This window comes from Cardiocondyla obscurior, linkage group LG11 (assembly GCF_019399895.1).
Source record: "Cardiocondyla obscurior isolate alpha-2009 linkage group LG11, Cobs3.1, whole genome shotgun sequence".
NCBI classification, from domain to species: domain Eukaryota; kingdom Metazoa; phylum Arthropoda; class Insecta; order Hymenoptera; family Formicidae; genus Cardiocondyla; species Cardiocondyla obscurior.
This window is the reverse complement of record NC_091874.1, coordinates 291435-308092: the sequence shown is the minus strand read 5'-3', so window position 1 is coordinate 308092 and position 16658 is coordinate 291435. Positions and strand designations below refer to the sequence as shown.

The following is a 16658-nucleotide window of genomic DNA, read 5'->3' as shown; positions in this document are numbered from 1 at the left end:
ACGTTTCAATCCAATTACGAAATACTTTGAATCATCTCGTTACAGTTATTGCGCGCAACTTTTACGGCAAAAAAAAAAAAAAAAATTAAATGTTTACGATATGCACACGCTTATAATGACAACAGCAATATGTGACGTATATAATATTAACGTTAGGTAATAATTACAGGTGTTAATTTAAATAAAATAATAATAAAAAATAATTTTCACGTATGTCGTACGTTCAAACAAAATTTTTTTTTTGCCATACAAAAATAGCACTCCAGTTTTGTGTTACAGATATATGAATTATAACTTAACTTTTATGACTAAATTGACTGGCACGAAAATTGCGCTGACCCAAATGACGGGACGACTTATTGCTCATAAATTAGCATTAATTACTCGGCAAAATATGAGGGGTTACAATTTTACTGCAACACGATCGTTGATTGATGAAAATAGGAACGTAAATGATAGGCAATGGTAAACTGAGAGAACGGAACGCTCGTGTCGATATGCAAAATTCCCGGAGGGTGTTTCGCTCGGCGGTACCTATGATTCCCCGAGCAATAATCGCGCTACCGGGTAACCCGTCGCTCATAAACGTGCTTTTTAATTTCACGAGCCCTGCAGTGAGCGCCTGCACACTCGCAATATCGCACGGTTCTACATCGGCGGTACCGCTGGTCCGGACTAGTAAATCAAACGAATCGATACACTTAATGCAAGTTGTTCCACGACGTTGTTGCACGCTCGCCTATCGCGGGAATTGCTTTATGAGTCACCATACGACGAGGCGATAACGCCGATAAATCGTAATTAATCGTTATCATCGATCTGGCGGGGTGTCTTGCCGGGGCCCTTCGTGCGCTACACCGCGTGACGTCGGGGAACGTAAATTACCCATCAGATCTAAGTGATCCGCCCAACAAAGCGCCGCCCGTCGCTTCTTGTTTTCCCTCGAAACGCTCGCCGCTATATCCCTCGACGCCCCGTTTGATCCCGGCGCGGCATCCTCCTCGTTTACATAAGTCTGACGGATATGTGCGCGGGACGCATGTCACGAAAGTACTGGAGGCTGCCGGATTTGAGGTATCACGACTAGGTCAAAGGGAATAACGTATGAAGCCGGGCTTTCGCACAGCGGGCTTTCTTACGACATTACATACCGCGTGGACCCCGTCAGTTAAGAAATTATTTAACGAACGTACACCGCACGCTGGTTGCTGATGCTACAATCAAATTCTTAAGAAATCGCTAGTGTCTTGGGAGTTCAAATGTAAGCCCGATGACTCGACGAGAAATGGAACTGAGAGCAAAGGGAGCGGTTATTAATTTTGCACGAATCCCCAGGTTGCCCCTGAGACCCTTGAATCTAATCGTAACTCATACCCTTTCTGCGAGTGATATTGGTTTCGTCAGGACTTAATGTACATTGCCAATATTAAAACAGAAACAATTTATGTCAAGATTATGATATTAAAAGATTTAATTTAATCATATTCTTTCTCGTTTTATAATTTACGAAAAAAGAAAAAAAAAGAAAAATAAGAGAGAATTAATTAAAGTGTGATTAATAAAAGAATCGTATACCTTTAAAAAATATTGATAAATATTCGCACGGAAAAATTTCAGCGAAAGTAGTAGATTTAAAACAATGTCGTTGTTGATGAAATCTTAATTTACGTAAAATCAAATATTATGAAATCGTAATAATATATTAATATTTCTAATAATATTATTGTTGAATTTAGTAAATACAATGATAAAGCGTTTTGCAAGCAAACATAATTGTGCAAATGGCACCATGTAATTGCATCGCAATAATACATTATTTACCTAGATGGAAACTACGAAGCGCCAAATTAAACACGCAAGTTCGCTCGGTGAATTATTAGTAGCGTTAAATCAATAGCGTTAGAACCTATCTCGTTGAGGGGCAGATTTGAAACGTCAGCCTTAATAAATATGCAACGTAAAATTAGATTCGTGAAATTTAATGCGGATTTAAATTGCCATACTCGGCAGAAAGGTGTAGGGATTGCGGCCGGCTTAAACAAATCGGGACCGCCATGAGAATTTGTCTAGTCGTTCGAATCTCGAGTGCAATACCGCACGTCACGGTGTAATGGTGCCGAAGATATACGCACGCATTTCCGACGCGAATTTCACCCTTAATAACCTCGCTCTATGCGACAAACGACCGCGAAGAACGTGGCACGCCATCTCCTCCCCCCCGTGGAATTCGTCGTGGTGCGCCATTAAATGCATACCATGCGCAAGGAACATGACATGGTCATGAGAAAAAAACTTAATGTGAGAGAAAGAGAGAAACAGAAAGAGAGAGAGAAAGCGAGGGAGAAACGGAGAGAGAGAGAGAGGGTGGCAGGGAGAAATTAGTCAACACATCTGTCGCCTCCGCATCTCGTTCGAGATAGGGTGGCTTCTAGCTGACAAGACGACGAGACCAGGCCAATCAGCGTGTAATCTGTTTAGGTTTGCCCATTTGACACGGATGACTAACCGCAGCTCGCTACCGCATACGGCTTACCCGTCCTCCCGGGTCTTGCGCGACAAGGAATACTTTATGAGGCCGACAGATGCGCCCGACGGATTATCCTCTGAGCATACAGAATCCGTCTCGCGCGCGTTTTATTAACCGCCGCGCGTAAGCACGCGTAAGCGCGAACGTGTTTTACGGTACGAACGATCGTGCGTATAAAGAATTTGAGCTCGAGGCAATCACGTATCACGCGAATTTATTCGTCTTGGGTCACGGGCAAGTTCTCTAATGCTGATGACAATGACGATATGTTCGCCGTTTTACTCCCGGTGCTCGTTTCTCAACGCGCGCGTGTTTCTTCGAAAGTGTGCAATTAGATCTCGATAGTTAAGTACCGTTGCCTTGCTCCCAATAAAATTATTCGAAACTCAGGTTAACAGAATTAAATATCTAAAATTAGTCATGAAAATATGTAACAGCTCTTGCGATAAAACGTCGTTTTATTATCACGCTCGCAATTCCAAAAGTCTTCTGTTTTTATTTTCTCTTGCATTAAATCAATATCGATATTGAATATTTTTTCGTATTCGTAAATAAAAGAGAAAAAAATAAAATTTTATTTTACTATTTCTTGAATTAAAAAGTATCTGCAGCAATTTACACAAAAATCTTTTTTTTTTTTTTTACGGCCACCGGACATGTTGTTGTGTCAATAAAATAAAACACGGACAAATAGAGTTAGCGAATTAATTACGCTGCAAACATCTTAAAATAACTGTTCGACGAGTTAATATTAGAAAGTTTTTCGACAAACACGTGCAAGCCAAGTTGAACTTTGTGCAAATTCGAAAATGGAGCATGACTCACTGGAATTCCAATCCTCAATAGTAGAGCGTTACCCTACGGCAAACTAAGCAATGTGCTAATTTTCGAGTTTTATTTGCTTCTATGGCCAGTAAGTTGGCGATAAACCGATCAGATTACAACGAAAGCTGCGCGTACATAAGCATGCAAGCATAGATTTGCGTTTATTCGGCGGAATTTGTTGTGCGCAAGTACAACACAACTGAAACGCGTGGAAGGAAAAATCGTCGGTCGGATAATTACCGTTTGCCGTATATTCGTACTATACAAATACTCTTAGTACGGTTCCTTTACGAGTACCCCATTTGTGCTGAAACTCTCCCAATTTATGTGCACAACGGCGGAAAATTTACTATATTTATTCGCGCATTTGCAGTTGCTTGTCGTATTTGTAATACGCGTTATCCAATCCAATGTTTGCTCATTTATAGTTGCCATCCAATAATCTCATTATTATTGTTTCTCTAAACCGCAGTATTGTTTAATAAAGTATTACAGGTTTTTGATTATAATAATGCGACGCATGAAAATTCATTATCTACGTTTGCGGAAGAGTAGTTTTAATTACTCTTGAAGAATTACTACCAAAGAGCAATTTGGTTGTCGTTTCTCCACTTCAATTCATAAAATATGGATTATGATAATTTTTTCTGGACTTTAATTCAGAAAATGGAAATTTTATTTCATCTTTAATCCAACTTTAATCTTAACCCAATAATATTTCATAAATCTGGCGCGCTATCTTTAGCAAATTAAAAATAAGTTATTGAAACTTTGTTCGTAGTTTATTAGATTGCGTAAAATTATAAGCTTTTTTTTTCCATTTTTTTTTTTGTAATTTTGTAAACTCGATTATTACATTTATGTATATGAGAATTGATAGATAAAACAACATTTTTTGACAAACATATTTCTTATGGTTACATCAAACATTACACAAAAATTTATATTGCACTTTATCATAATTTACGATTATAATTTAAAAGATCTTTAACGTATAAGTATTTAAAAAGCCCATATTTCACTGAATGTGACGTCGCGAATCGTTACGAGTGCATCTACCGGAAAATTAAACCAGGCGCAAAGTAATAATTTATTGTCAAATATAATCGTTTATCGCTCGCGCCCAGTGCATTATCGTTTTGATTTGTGTGGCGGTAAAATTACCGCGTTAACGATAATTAAAAATCTCGGGAGGTTTACGAGTAATTTGCGCGGTAGGGATTTCTTAAGATAACAGGATTTACAAGGGCAGGCCTTTCTTCTTTCGAACTAAGAATCTGCATTCTTAATAAGTTTACAAAATTACGTGCTGATTATAACATAAAGACAGAATTGTGAAATACTACAAGAAAGGAAATTAATATTATTAATATTTATAAAATGCATATAAAATTATTTCGAAATTTTCAAATATCAAAAACATGTTAAAAATATTAAACTTATCGATTGGATAACATCTCGGTATGTTAAAGAAAGCCGCGTTCAAACATATTGTATCTGAATCACGATCATTTACTTCTTCAATAAAGTTTGAACAGAGATAAAATATTGTTATCACTTTAGAATTTTTCTAGCGTTTAATAAATTTTAATTAAATTCCAAAAATATCATTTAGCCGTACGTACTTATCAACTTTATAGTGCAATGACTTCACGACGTAAAATAAAATATATTTACGATATATAATATTCTCCTTATCGATTTTGACCATGCCACGTACAGACAATTTATGAATAGATTGGACATCCATACTTCTAGCGAAAGTTCGAATATTTTCCGATACGAAGTGCATAACCACGACCGATGTCATGAAAATATACTTTATTGCGCTATATGTTTATCTTTACGTGATCTAAATATAGGAACGATCTATTTTTGTTACAAGTACAAGAAAAGTAAAAAGAACCGGACGGTGTAAACTCTAAAACATAGATTTGATGCTATGGTACAATAGCTACTTCGCGAAGAGAGGCATTACAAAAGAAAGATCAGCAAAGACATTACGAATGAAAGATATTTAGTATTTTATAAAATATAAGAATCGATAGGAATTTGAAGAAAATGTTGAACTTTATTAGTATCGGCGTTATTTACGGAAATAAATTTATGCATGTAGCATTATTAAACTCATTTTCAATTAGATCTTTAGATAAAAGCGTCACTAGTACGATACAATCGAGTTTAATTATTCAACTTTCTCTCTCCTTGAATTCGATGCTAAAATCATATGTGAAGCTCCAGTCACAGCACCAAGAGGGTGATTTTCCACTGGGAATGGAAACGTCTGACCGTTTGATTATCCACGTTATACCCCGGTAGTTGTAATTACAAGTCAAACGCGATATTCGTCACGCCATCTGTTATATCTCAGTACCCCCTCGCGAAAAATAGCCCTGGAGTTAAGACCCAGAAAATAATCGATATCAAAAAGGCAAATCTGACGTTTTAAGTCTTCCGTTTCATACGTTCAAACCACTTTTACTAAATAATTTACTGATAAATCGATCGATATACTATATTTGCGATTGACACAACAAAATATTACATATTTAATCAAATTACAAATATGTAATTAAATATCACCGATCTAACGTTTCGCAAACAAATAATTTACGTTCCGTGTATTGAGTTAACAATGATGCTGTCTAATATTTTGCAATGCAAAACGCTACGAATTTCGATTGTCAATGTTACAGCTCTCATTAAACGCATTATGAATTTCTACACAAACTCGAGGAATAATGTACGCTCTCAGTTTCGAGACGATTATTAACCTTAACGTCACGTATTTTCAATCTGCGTGACTTATACTCGCGAGTTCTCATCAAATATATGAATCGTGACAAATGGACAAAAATTCGCCGGCTGCTGCTAACGCCACGTAACTGTGCGCGGTGCAGCGCGCGGTAAATTTTTCCACAAATCTCGGATTGCGACCCTACAAGCATCACAAATCCATTTTCTGTAAATGTCACCGCCGAATATCACGGAGAATTTCGCGCGACGATTTCTTGGCGGACTTAACATCGGGAGTACGTGCGCGACTTGAGCCGCACTTTGCCGCGCAGGAGATAAGTCTGTTTCGCGTATATTTTGCGAGAACCCCTGCGAGAAAGTGCAAACGCCGGTTTATTTTAAAAGGAGCAGGCGGGCGAAGGAGGACAAGCGCGGCTGAGCCGGGGTGCAATTTTCAGACAATTTCGTGTAATAACTTTTGCATGTGAAATTGCAATAATACGTTCTCCCGGCGGGCTTGTAGGTCGGCGCATGTTATGCAAAGGGCAGTCTCTTCCGTATACTTCACCCTCTGTCTCGCCCGCCTTCTGTCCCCTTTTCTCGTTAGCGAAGAAAAGGCCAACAAAAGGTCAGTTTCACGGATGTCAAAATATTAATCCCAACTTCTTCTCAATCTCTTTTGGTACTATTTTGCGCCCGTTGTTTCTTCCATTCGCAACTCCTCCGAAAGTTTCTAATTACGTATAGTATCTACCTCTCTTACAGCGATTGCTATTAATAACTCGGCGTAAATACATTTCGTGGAATTGAAAGTATAATTTGCGGCTTGTCCGATACGTTTGCTCATTAATTAATATCGAGTTAAAAAGAATTAATATTACAACATCCTAGCAGTAACGGTACAAATCATTAATCATTAAAGTAAAACGTTGAATAGTCAATATAATTAAACAACTAAATTTGTGCTTAATAAAATTCTTATTAATGGAAGAAACAACATACCTAAATACCTATTACTTAATTTATATTCGAGGAAAATTTTTAATTTAATTTAAAATATATTTTAGATATTGTGTTCTACAACAGCGGCACTTCTGTTGTACTTGTGCTTTCGTGGCAATACATACGCGCAAGAATGTTTCTTAGTTTTTCTAAATTTTCTATATTTTAAATTGATACCTATTGCTGCACTTTATTCTAACAGAAACGAGGCAGATAAAAATACGTAGAATTTTTATTGATAACTTGTCAGACGCAAGTGTATCGGATATTAGAGAACAAAGTACAAAGAATCTCCGAAACGAATTTTATCATTCCCTTTGCGAGTGTAAGACAATCCCGAGCGGATTCGAAAGCAAAGAATTGCTGAAGCATTAGTGGTTTGCGGAAATAAAATAGATGTCAAATGGATAGAAAGAAAATTGAAGCTGCACATCGACTTTTCTGCGCGAAGAAAGAACCGCGTTTCAACGCTTTCATCTTGAATGACGTTGTAATAGTTGTACATTAAAATAAAATAATCGTGTTATTACAATTGCAAGAGGAAAAGAGAGTTTAATTTCTTTTTTTTTATATAGAAAGAATTTATATTAATTTTAATCAACTTTCTTTAATAATCTGTGCACTTCGTACGATACTTATACCAAAACTTCTAAGAGTTTGCATGTATCAAAGTTACTTAACGAAGTATAAAAATTTTAAGTATACTAATATTATTTTTATCATATTAAAACATTTGTAAGATGCATAATAAAATTTACAGTACGGTTTAAACTGCTATATTTAACTCAAACATGTTTCATTTGTAAAAATATCAATATTAAAATAATTTATAGAAGGAAATTGTAATGTTATAATTATATTTTTCTACATTGTACGTTTATAAATTATCTTTATAAAATATATACCGTGAATATTCAAATATTCTGCAAGAGTAAATTTGCAGAAAAAATTAAAGTCTATTCTGCAGAAATAACCGTATTAAAAAATTTCTACGCTGCACTGTTTCCAACTCATTTAACATTAAGATTACTTCCGGGCAAAATGAATCCATGATACATATAAAATTATTCATATTACATATTACAATAAAATTTATAAATTACAATTTAATTCAACGTGCAACTTGCAATCTCCATGAAGCAGCCTCACTTGTTTTCGATAACTGTTAGATTCGTAAAACAAAGATAAAAGTCACGTAATAAACGAAATATTAATACTACTTTGCTAATTTTATCTGTTAATTTGAATAAAAACTAGAATATTAATTTTTATGAATATCTAGTAAAAATAAGGGGAGTTCTCGTATTTTAACCAGGATAGAAGTGCGATCTTCTTCATACGAATAAGTGCGTACCGCCTTTCATTATTGTATAATTAATAATATGATACTTGACGTAACGCGTCAATTGCGTTCTCTTTGATTGTTATTAGCTACCGAATACGCTTCAATACAATTTACCTTAAAATACGTCCATTTATATTATTTTATATATAATAAAATTTACTACCGCGAGAAAGTGGACTCGGTTAAGTGTACTGATCAACGAAATTCATCACGCTATCGAGTAGATTATTGAAGGAGTAGAGCCTGCTACGATAATTAGACACGCTTGTTTTCGAAACATTTCATACGGCTACTTCGGAAAAGGCTTAATAGTATTATCCATTGAATTAAAAGATCAAATAATTTCTCTTACCGCTATCGAAGCTACATGTTTCGGACACGGCAAATTTCCTGAAGGACGCGATCGCGTTCCTGCCCCGTGCACTCTGGACGCGCATCCAAATCGCCGCCGGAAAATGCACCGTGACGCTCTTCAACTCAAACAGATCCGAATCGTTCGTCGTGATACAAGCCGTTCCATGCGCACTTTTATACGCCGTTTATTGCAACGATATGATACGCAATGCAGTCACTTCCGGTCCAGGAATTTATCGCAATTGGTACCGCGTAACTCCCGACGGAATCTCGCTTTACGTCGAAAACGCTGGAGGACGATAAAACACTATTTAACCGAAACGCGATACCTGGTTCCGGGAGTGAACGCGCATCCGCGCCCACATTCCTTCCGTCATTATGCCACGATCAGTCACTTCGATTTTAAAATCACCATCGATCGCCAGAAGAACAAATGTTCGTTTAAACGAGAAACTCCGGGCAAGTCACTACACCGTCAATCAATCGTCGTACGCGATCGCGATAGCGCGATCCACATTTTAACGGATCGATCGGTGCACCATTCCGACGCACTGTTACATCTCCAAAACGTTGCGCGGCCGATTGTCGTGTCGTCGTTATCGTGTAAATATCGATCTCGTTGTTTCCGACGAAACTCGAAATCGCAGTTCGATGGGATTCGTGATTCAATTCGCGATATTCACCGCCGAAAGGTAAACTAGAAAGAGGGAAAAATTTCTCCGATCGATGGCGAACGGGTTGACAAATTGGATACCGATGACGAGCGGAGATGACAGCACGACGGCCAGGGCGAAAGGGGTGAAAAAGCGAGTGCGTGTAAATGCAACGATAGCCAAGTACGAGCGGCACGTCGTGATGTTGGCAAGCGACTAACCTCCGAGAGTCGCTCTGCACCCCCGGACGCCCGCGCATGCCCCCTACCTTAAAGAACGCACCCCCGCCCTTGCGTCACCGCGGGCTCGGCCCCGTGTACCAGCCACCCTCCCCGAAACCGCGTTGACTTCATCTTTTTTGACGAGGAAACCACTACTCTCTTTTCTCGCCTCCCTTGCCGCCTACCTCGTCATAAACGTGTGTGTCCTACAACTCCCCTGTCCTTCTCCACTTACCCCTATCTATCTACATCGCGATCCTCTTCTGATCAATCGCCGGAATGCACGCGGCGACCCAAAGAATTTTTTTTTTTTTATCTTAACCATCACTTGGATTTTTGACGTAACGTTTCAATGTAATGTAACCTCAGTCAGTTCTTTTAGAATTGCACGCGAACTAAATTAAATAAAGATTTTTCGGATTTTTCCTATTTAAAATTATTTTTCTCTCATAAAAGAAAAATTTTATTTTGTTTACTCAATGTTTAGCAAATAATTTAATCAAAATACGAAAATGAGAAATTAATTTCAACTGAATGATTTTAATTTCTATGTAATTCATATTTTGCCGTCGAATTAATTTTACTGAACTTTACACGATTAAAAAATATTTAAAAACCTGATGTTTGCTTTAGATATACATACAAAGTGCGCGATTATGTCTTTCTTAAAAAATATTTAACGTAGAGGTGGTTTATGGATAGATCATAATTTGTCAAATAATTTTAGTATCGTATCAGCCCATGCCACTGTACAAATTCACCGGTAAAATACAAAATCATTTTCTATCTGGGTAGTAAAAAGTACGAGCGAAAGATAGAAAATTGCGCGAGGTAATTTCTTGAAAATGTCGTGCGCGAGCGTCCCCAGAAAAATGCTTCCGAGCACCAGCTTCGAAAAACTGCGCTACGAGCTCGGCTAGAGCAAGTTTTCATTTTCCATACCATACGTTACCAAACAGTAGGTCGCGTAAAAATATTCGATTGAACCTAAGTTCTAAATTTGTACCGCAAGAAACAAACGTGAAAATCATGGCAAGAGATATGTTTCTTAATGTGTGACTGTAACTTACTTTAAATGATAATTATTTTTCTATCCATTTGGCATAACTCACAATTCTTTTTAATATTAACACGGGAAATATATTCAATCTTTCCACCTTCGTATAAAATTTTTTTACGACGCGAGATTACATTATTTATATATACCAAAGTTCTGTCTGTGTTTAAAGTGAAAAAATTTTATTCGTGCTACAGAAGAATTATCGATGTCTCGGCAATTTTGCAAAGAAAAAGGGAATTCGATTCGAGCATAAAGCTCCGTAGAGCTGCGGTAAACCTGAGACCTTCGGTATAACTTCTACCACACCCAAGTAATAATGCGATCGTTTCATTTCGATCGCGGCACCGCTGGAACATTTTTCACACCGCCGTCCTGGCGCGCGTCATAGAATTCGGGCCAATTCAACCATCGTATTTTATGGACCATTCGAACATCCGGTTCGAGCTTTTCTTTTTTTTCTTTTTTTTTTTTACCCCAACCCTTAATATTTCTTACGATAGCGCCGCTTCTCTTCGTTGGTTGTAGGTTTTAGGTCGCTATGCTGTCCCGGTAACGCGCGATAAACGCCGGTCGGAGATATACGGTGCTCCCGTAGTGTTTTTCTCGGCTTACACCGGACATCGGCGACGCGGGATTATTATTTGTCGTGGTAACGAGAATGAACGACGTCTCGTTTTATTGTCAATATTCCACCGTGATCGTGGTAACCGACTCCCGGGATTGCCGAAGCCCCCCCCCCGTACCTACGGAATTCGAGATTAAAGGAATTTAATACGTCGTCGTTTCTGAATTAATTCAAAATCGGAGGTTCGTTAAATTCGCAATTCCGATTACGAAAGCTACGTGATAGCATCCCCCGTGCAAAGAAACTTCTCGCTTTGGACTTGTTTTCACAGAGATCTTTACGAGGGAGCTATTGATTCGCTCGCTGCAGGTACCAGTTGCCTCTTGTATTTCCACCTTTTTCTCTCGCTTTCGCACTCACCCTTACAGTTGGCACGTTTCTTCCCCGATTGACCGTGTCCCCGTTCTCTTTGACTAAACCCCAGATTATTTCATATTGCGAGATTGCAATAAAGTGAATTGTTAAGTAGCTCTTTAAAATCATTCTATTGTAATATCAAGCCACAATATAAAGTACGCTCCATATATTGCGTCGCTGGTTTGTCTCTCATATTTAACGGGTTTTCTCCTTAAATTTAACCTCGCCATACAAAGAAATGTCATTATCACGAGAAACATAATAAAACTTTATGAAAAGGCGATTTATCGCTCGATACTGCACTGCTGCATAATTTGTAAAATCTAATTAAAAAATTAACACTAATAAACGAGTTTATAAATGCGGACTTGCAAATTAAATGCTAATTCTTGTTAAACTTTAGTCTTTAAATCAATCTATCTGTCATAATCAAACGTTACTCGTACTTAAAATTCAGATAAGACTTTATATTTTAATATGCAGTTTTTTACAAAAAAAAAAAAAAAAAAATAGATGCAGATGTAAAATAAAATAGAAATTTGATTCTTTGACGATTTTTAAGTAACTAATTTGAAAAGTTTCGGATATATCAGTCACTTGAAAATGACCAGATAGTGCTTTAAGGGTGTTTCGTACTTAGGAGCCCATTTACTCTCGTTAAAATGAATGTCTGGGACTGATTTACCCTTTTTACCCTCGCGTGACACCGGTCGGGGCTTCCGAGTTCGCCCGGGAAGGCATAGGAAAGGAGGAGCAGAAACATTGGGCTCTAAAGGAAGACGTAAAACGAATCGTACGATTTACGAGATCCTTTCATCCTTCGCAGGACCACGAGAAGAGATTGAAAAGTTCTTTTACGTTAGGATCTCTCTTAGCCTCTCTTTCCCACGACTGATTTGGCGCCGATGCGCTTCCTCATTGAAATTCTTCACGATGATCGAATTCATTATCGCGCTATCTCCATGCCGATGTTCCCATCCCAATCTCGAACTCGCGTGTACCTTATGTCATTCAACCAGTTCGTGCCGCTTTATCCCGCGGCAAATTTACAATTCGAGAAAGAAAAATCCTTCCTTATCCGTCTCTGCTATGAATTTTAATATTACAAGGAATAATTAAATTAGCAAAAATATTATTTTAGTTCATAAATTTTTCGGATTTTCTGACTTAGAATATTTTAATCTTATCGGCTGCCTTAAATAAAGTGACCGAATACAAACATAAATAAAATTATTTGATAATTCCATATTTAAATATGCAATTATCTGCATACACACATTTTTATTTTATTATATTAAAAGATATTACGATAAAATATAGATAGCTTTTTAAACAAATGCGTGGTTGCACATCAAAATTTATAAATACGTTTTTAAAAAATACTGACAATTATTAACAAGATTAAATCGACTGAGTTTCATTATTACAAATACAATTCAGTAATCATTCGATTAATATTGCTACGTATTATTCGCTATTTTGCAAAGAGTTAAATAAATTTTACATCAAAATTATTTAGATAAATATTCACGATAATTAATTATCGAATCATATATGTAATTGATTGAAGAGCATTTTAACTCGAGATTTTTTTTTTAACGAGAAACATATAAAAATTCAGTCTTATTTATCAAGAACATAATAATTAACGAAAATTATAAATCAGTAATTACGAGTATAAATTAACGTAGCTAATTTATTGTATGTGATAAGGAAGAATTTTTATAATATCGTCAGGTTTGGAAGAGAAAAAACGAAAAGAGGTCATATTCGTTTCTAGGTCACGTTATTCCGGTGCGTTTAAAGCACCAAGTGCGATGCATCAAGGCCGAGATCAATGAGCTCGATCGTTAGTCACATGCCGTAGCGCGGGACGTATTCAAATTAACCAGTTAATGGGAAAGTTCAAGTGGCGTGAGTTTCTAAATCGAAGTGTCGGGGTGACTCGAAGACGTTCGCGAGGGTCGACGGCGACGGTGTTACGTCAATGATACTAATGGCCAATTTGGTTCTTTCCTGTAGCCGACGATACGTCGCGCATAAGCCAGCGGATTACTCCGCTCGCTGATCAATTTTTTTCGTGGAACGCCACGGGATTTTGAAGCTCATTCTCTACGGCGAGGACGAGACCATCAATCACGCGTCTTTAGAAAACCCGATTGAACTCCAAAATAAACCGTGATTGACACGCAATAAATATACCAGTTGCATGTTTCAGAGACATCGATATATAAAAACGTCGTAAATATTTTAAAAGATATGAAGAGTAATACGTTTCGGTTTGCCTGCGTAGAATATCTGATGTATCGCGTATTTTATATATGACGTTTTTTTTTATTTTTTTTATTTATTTAGAAGTGCCTTGAAAATGATTTACATTTTATATGTCTTTGTTAATCCGATTGAATTAAATACACGTACGCAAATTGATTGTGGTCTTGAAATTAAAATCGAAAATATATTGCTGATTTGAATGAGGCAAGTGGCAAAGTTGGACGATAGTGTCATCGAGTCAATTTTATGGAAGATGCGTTAACTGCAATATACGTACTCGAATTGTTTTACCTGATACTCCGAGTCGGAAACTTTGGCATGCAAACTATCTATCTTATCACGTTACCGAGAACTATTTGTGTGCGTGTTGTAATTTCACTACTATTCGCAGTTTTACAGACTCTGCAGAAATACGCGAAATATACCGAGATACGTTATTAAGGATTAGCAAATAATAATCCGACGTAATTAAAATTATGTAAAGTTAATATGTTACGAAAAAGTTAAGCTTAATATAAATGAGAAATAAAATTATCTTTCTTTCCTTTTTTTCTTTTTTTTCCTTCATTTCTCAAAGGTTGCATTATGATCATTTTAGTATTCAGAAGCAAGGCGTCGTCGATGAAAAATTTCATCTTAGTTTTGATCGATCTCCTCCGACGCGTTGTCAGATAAACGCCATTCTCTCTTACATCCCTGTCAGTGTATAATAATAAAACGAGGTCGATATCTTGGTCGAGCTCTTACCGATTCAAGAATTTTCTTTTGTTTTAAAATATCTATCATTTTTCAACGGAGTTATGCAGTCACGTAGCAAATAAAAAATTTACATGTCAAAAATTGCAAAGGGAGGAATGTAGCGTGCCGGAAAAATCCTGTCCTCAGCCATCGTATAATCCATCATTTTAACCGCGGTTCATCGGGATCGTTTACGTGCAATAATTTCGTGTTAAGAAACGAAATGGTGTCAGCCGTCGAACTGCAATCACATCGCGTTCGAGCGTTACGAGAGCAATCGGGGCAGTTTTCGTGCGATTTGCACGATAGGTGCACACAAAGAGACGCCTGACGCGAGCACTTCGCAACACGCTGCACCAGACCCCGATCGAGCAACCGTGTCGCATGTCTCGGTCCCGGGCTCTCATGCTTCCATTGTAATTCGAAGTCCTACCGGTTGGCACGGCGGTATGGGGCAGCAGACGTTCAAGCATTAACCCGGCCGCAATGCGAAGGACGGACGCGTACCGGCTCAACTATCGCCGTGCGCGACCTAACAAGCGCCGAAATCCGCGGGTGTGGAATCTCACAGGGTAGCGCGCATCCCCCCTGCCCTCGCTCACTTCGGAACGAGTTGAGATTATTGCGGGTTTAACAACGCGGTCGCATACCTCCATCGGGATGGAGAACGCGCATCGCGCACCGTATTGCGATAACTGCAAAATTATGCCTTACGATTTCGCAATTAAATTCGGACGCCGTCGTCGTAGTACCGTTTAACGCAATATTGCCGTCACCCCCATCATTCCCTTTTTTTCCGTTTCCCCTTCCTCCCTATTACGATGCCGATCGATTGCGACTAATTAAATACGAGAATCTTCGCATATTGATAACAGTTTAATAATTAAACGTTTTCCCATTACATATAAGCGACGTGCTTGGTGACGGAATGCTTGACCGCGATACCGTGTAGCGATAAAATGCAAATATTTAGCACCAATTTGCATCATTTGCACCACACGACCAGTAAGTGAAATAGAATTTGTCGGCGCACTCGATGCCAAATATATACTTCGTTTGTCAAATTTCCTTTGCACGTGCAATACACGTATGTGCATATATAACCCGCATGTTGAACTTTCTTGCCCCAAATACCACTTTAACTCTAGCAGTATAATCGCGAGCATAACTTAAAAGTTTTAATCTAAGCAATTTTATAATTAATATAAATTAAACTTTCTAAACTTTGCTGCTTAAGGCGCTATTTTTATATAAATCCGCGCGACCGACTTTTGTTAATCAATTTATTGACAATTAAGCTTGTGCTTTCAAAAATAACGCGATAAATACTCTGTAAATTGAAATACAAAGATTTCATATGTCAATATAAACTAATATGAGCCACTGCAATATACTGTTTGTATTAATTAATTTATAATGTAATTAATAATTAATTTAACGTATTCGATACGACGAAAATGTAACTGATGTTTCAATTTACGTTAAACAATGGCTTTTATTCTTTTAACGCAATTCTAAAAATATTACACAAATATGCAGCCGCGGTTTTATATCCGATAAACAGATTTGCAACATTCTACGTTTACAAATTCCACGATTAAAGTCCACGATTCGCAATCTTTTACGTATTATGCATTATACAACGTACCGTATCTAATGAATACAGTTATTTTTGTTTAATGATAACATCTTCATAAACCGCGCACTTATCCGTATTAAAATTTTTCGCAAAAAAAAAAAAGAAAAAAAAAAGGGAAATATTCAGATGTACATTGAAAAGCAGGTATAGCGTTTGTTGGCGGCGACGGCTAGCGTACATGACTTTGGCGTGATGTGCGTCGAGTCTCACACGAAACGTGTGAAGCACCAGCGGCCGAGGGAGGGCTTGGAGAGGACGAGAATCACGTACGCTAGCCGCTGTCCCCGTATCAAAAACCTTAT

The 16658-nt window shown here is 37.6% G+C and overlaps 1 protein-coding gene across 5 annotated transcripts in view; it reads right to left on the bottom strand.

The window, feature by feature from the left end:
- The window catches only part of LOC139106646 (zwei Ig domain protein zig-8), a 76319-nt gene that overhangs the window by 44362 nt on the left and 15299 nt on the right, over window positions 1-16658 (bottom strand). The window contains exon 1 of one of the 5 annotated variants that reach the window (XM_070663585.1): window positions 8788-11827. The exons of the other annotated variants lie outside the window; for them this stretch is intronic. The gene's annotated coding sequence lies outside the window, so the exon portion shown is untranslated. Of the gene's footprint in view, window positions 1-8787; window positions 11828-16658 lie in introns of those variants that run through there. 5 annotated transcript variants of the gene reach the window in all.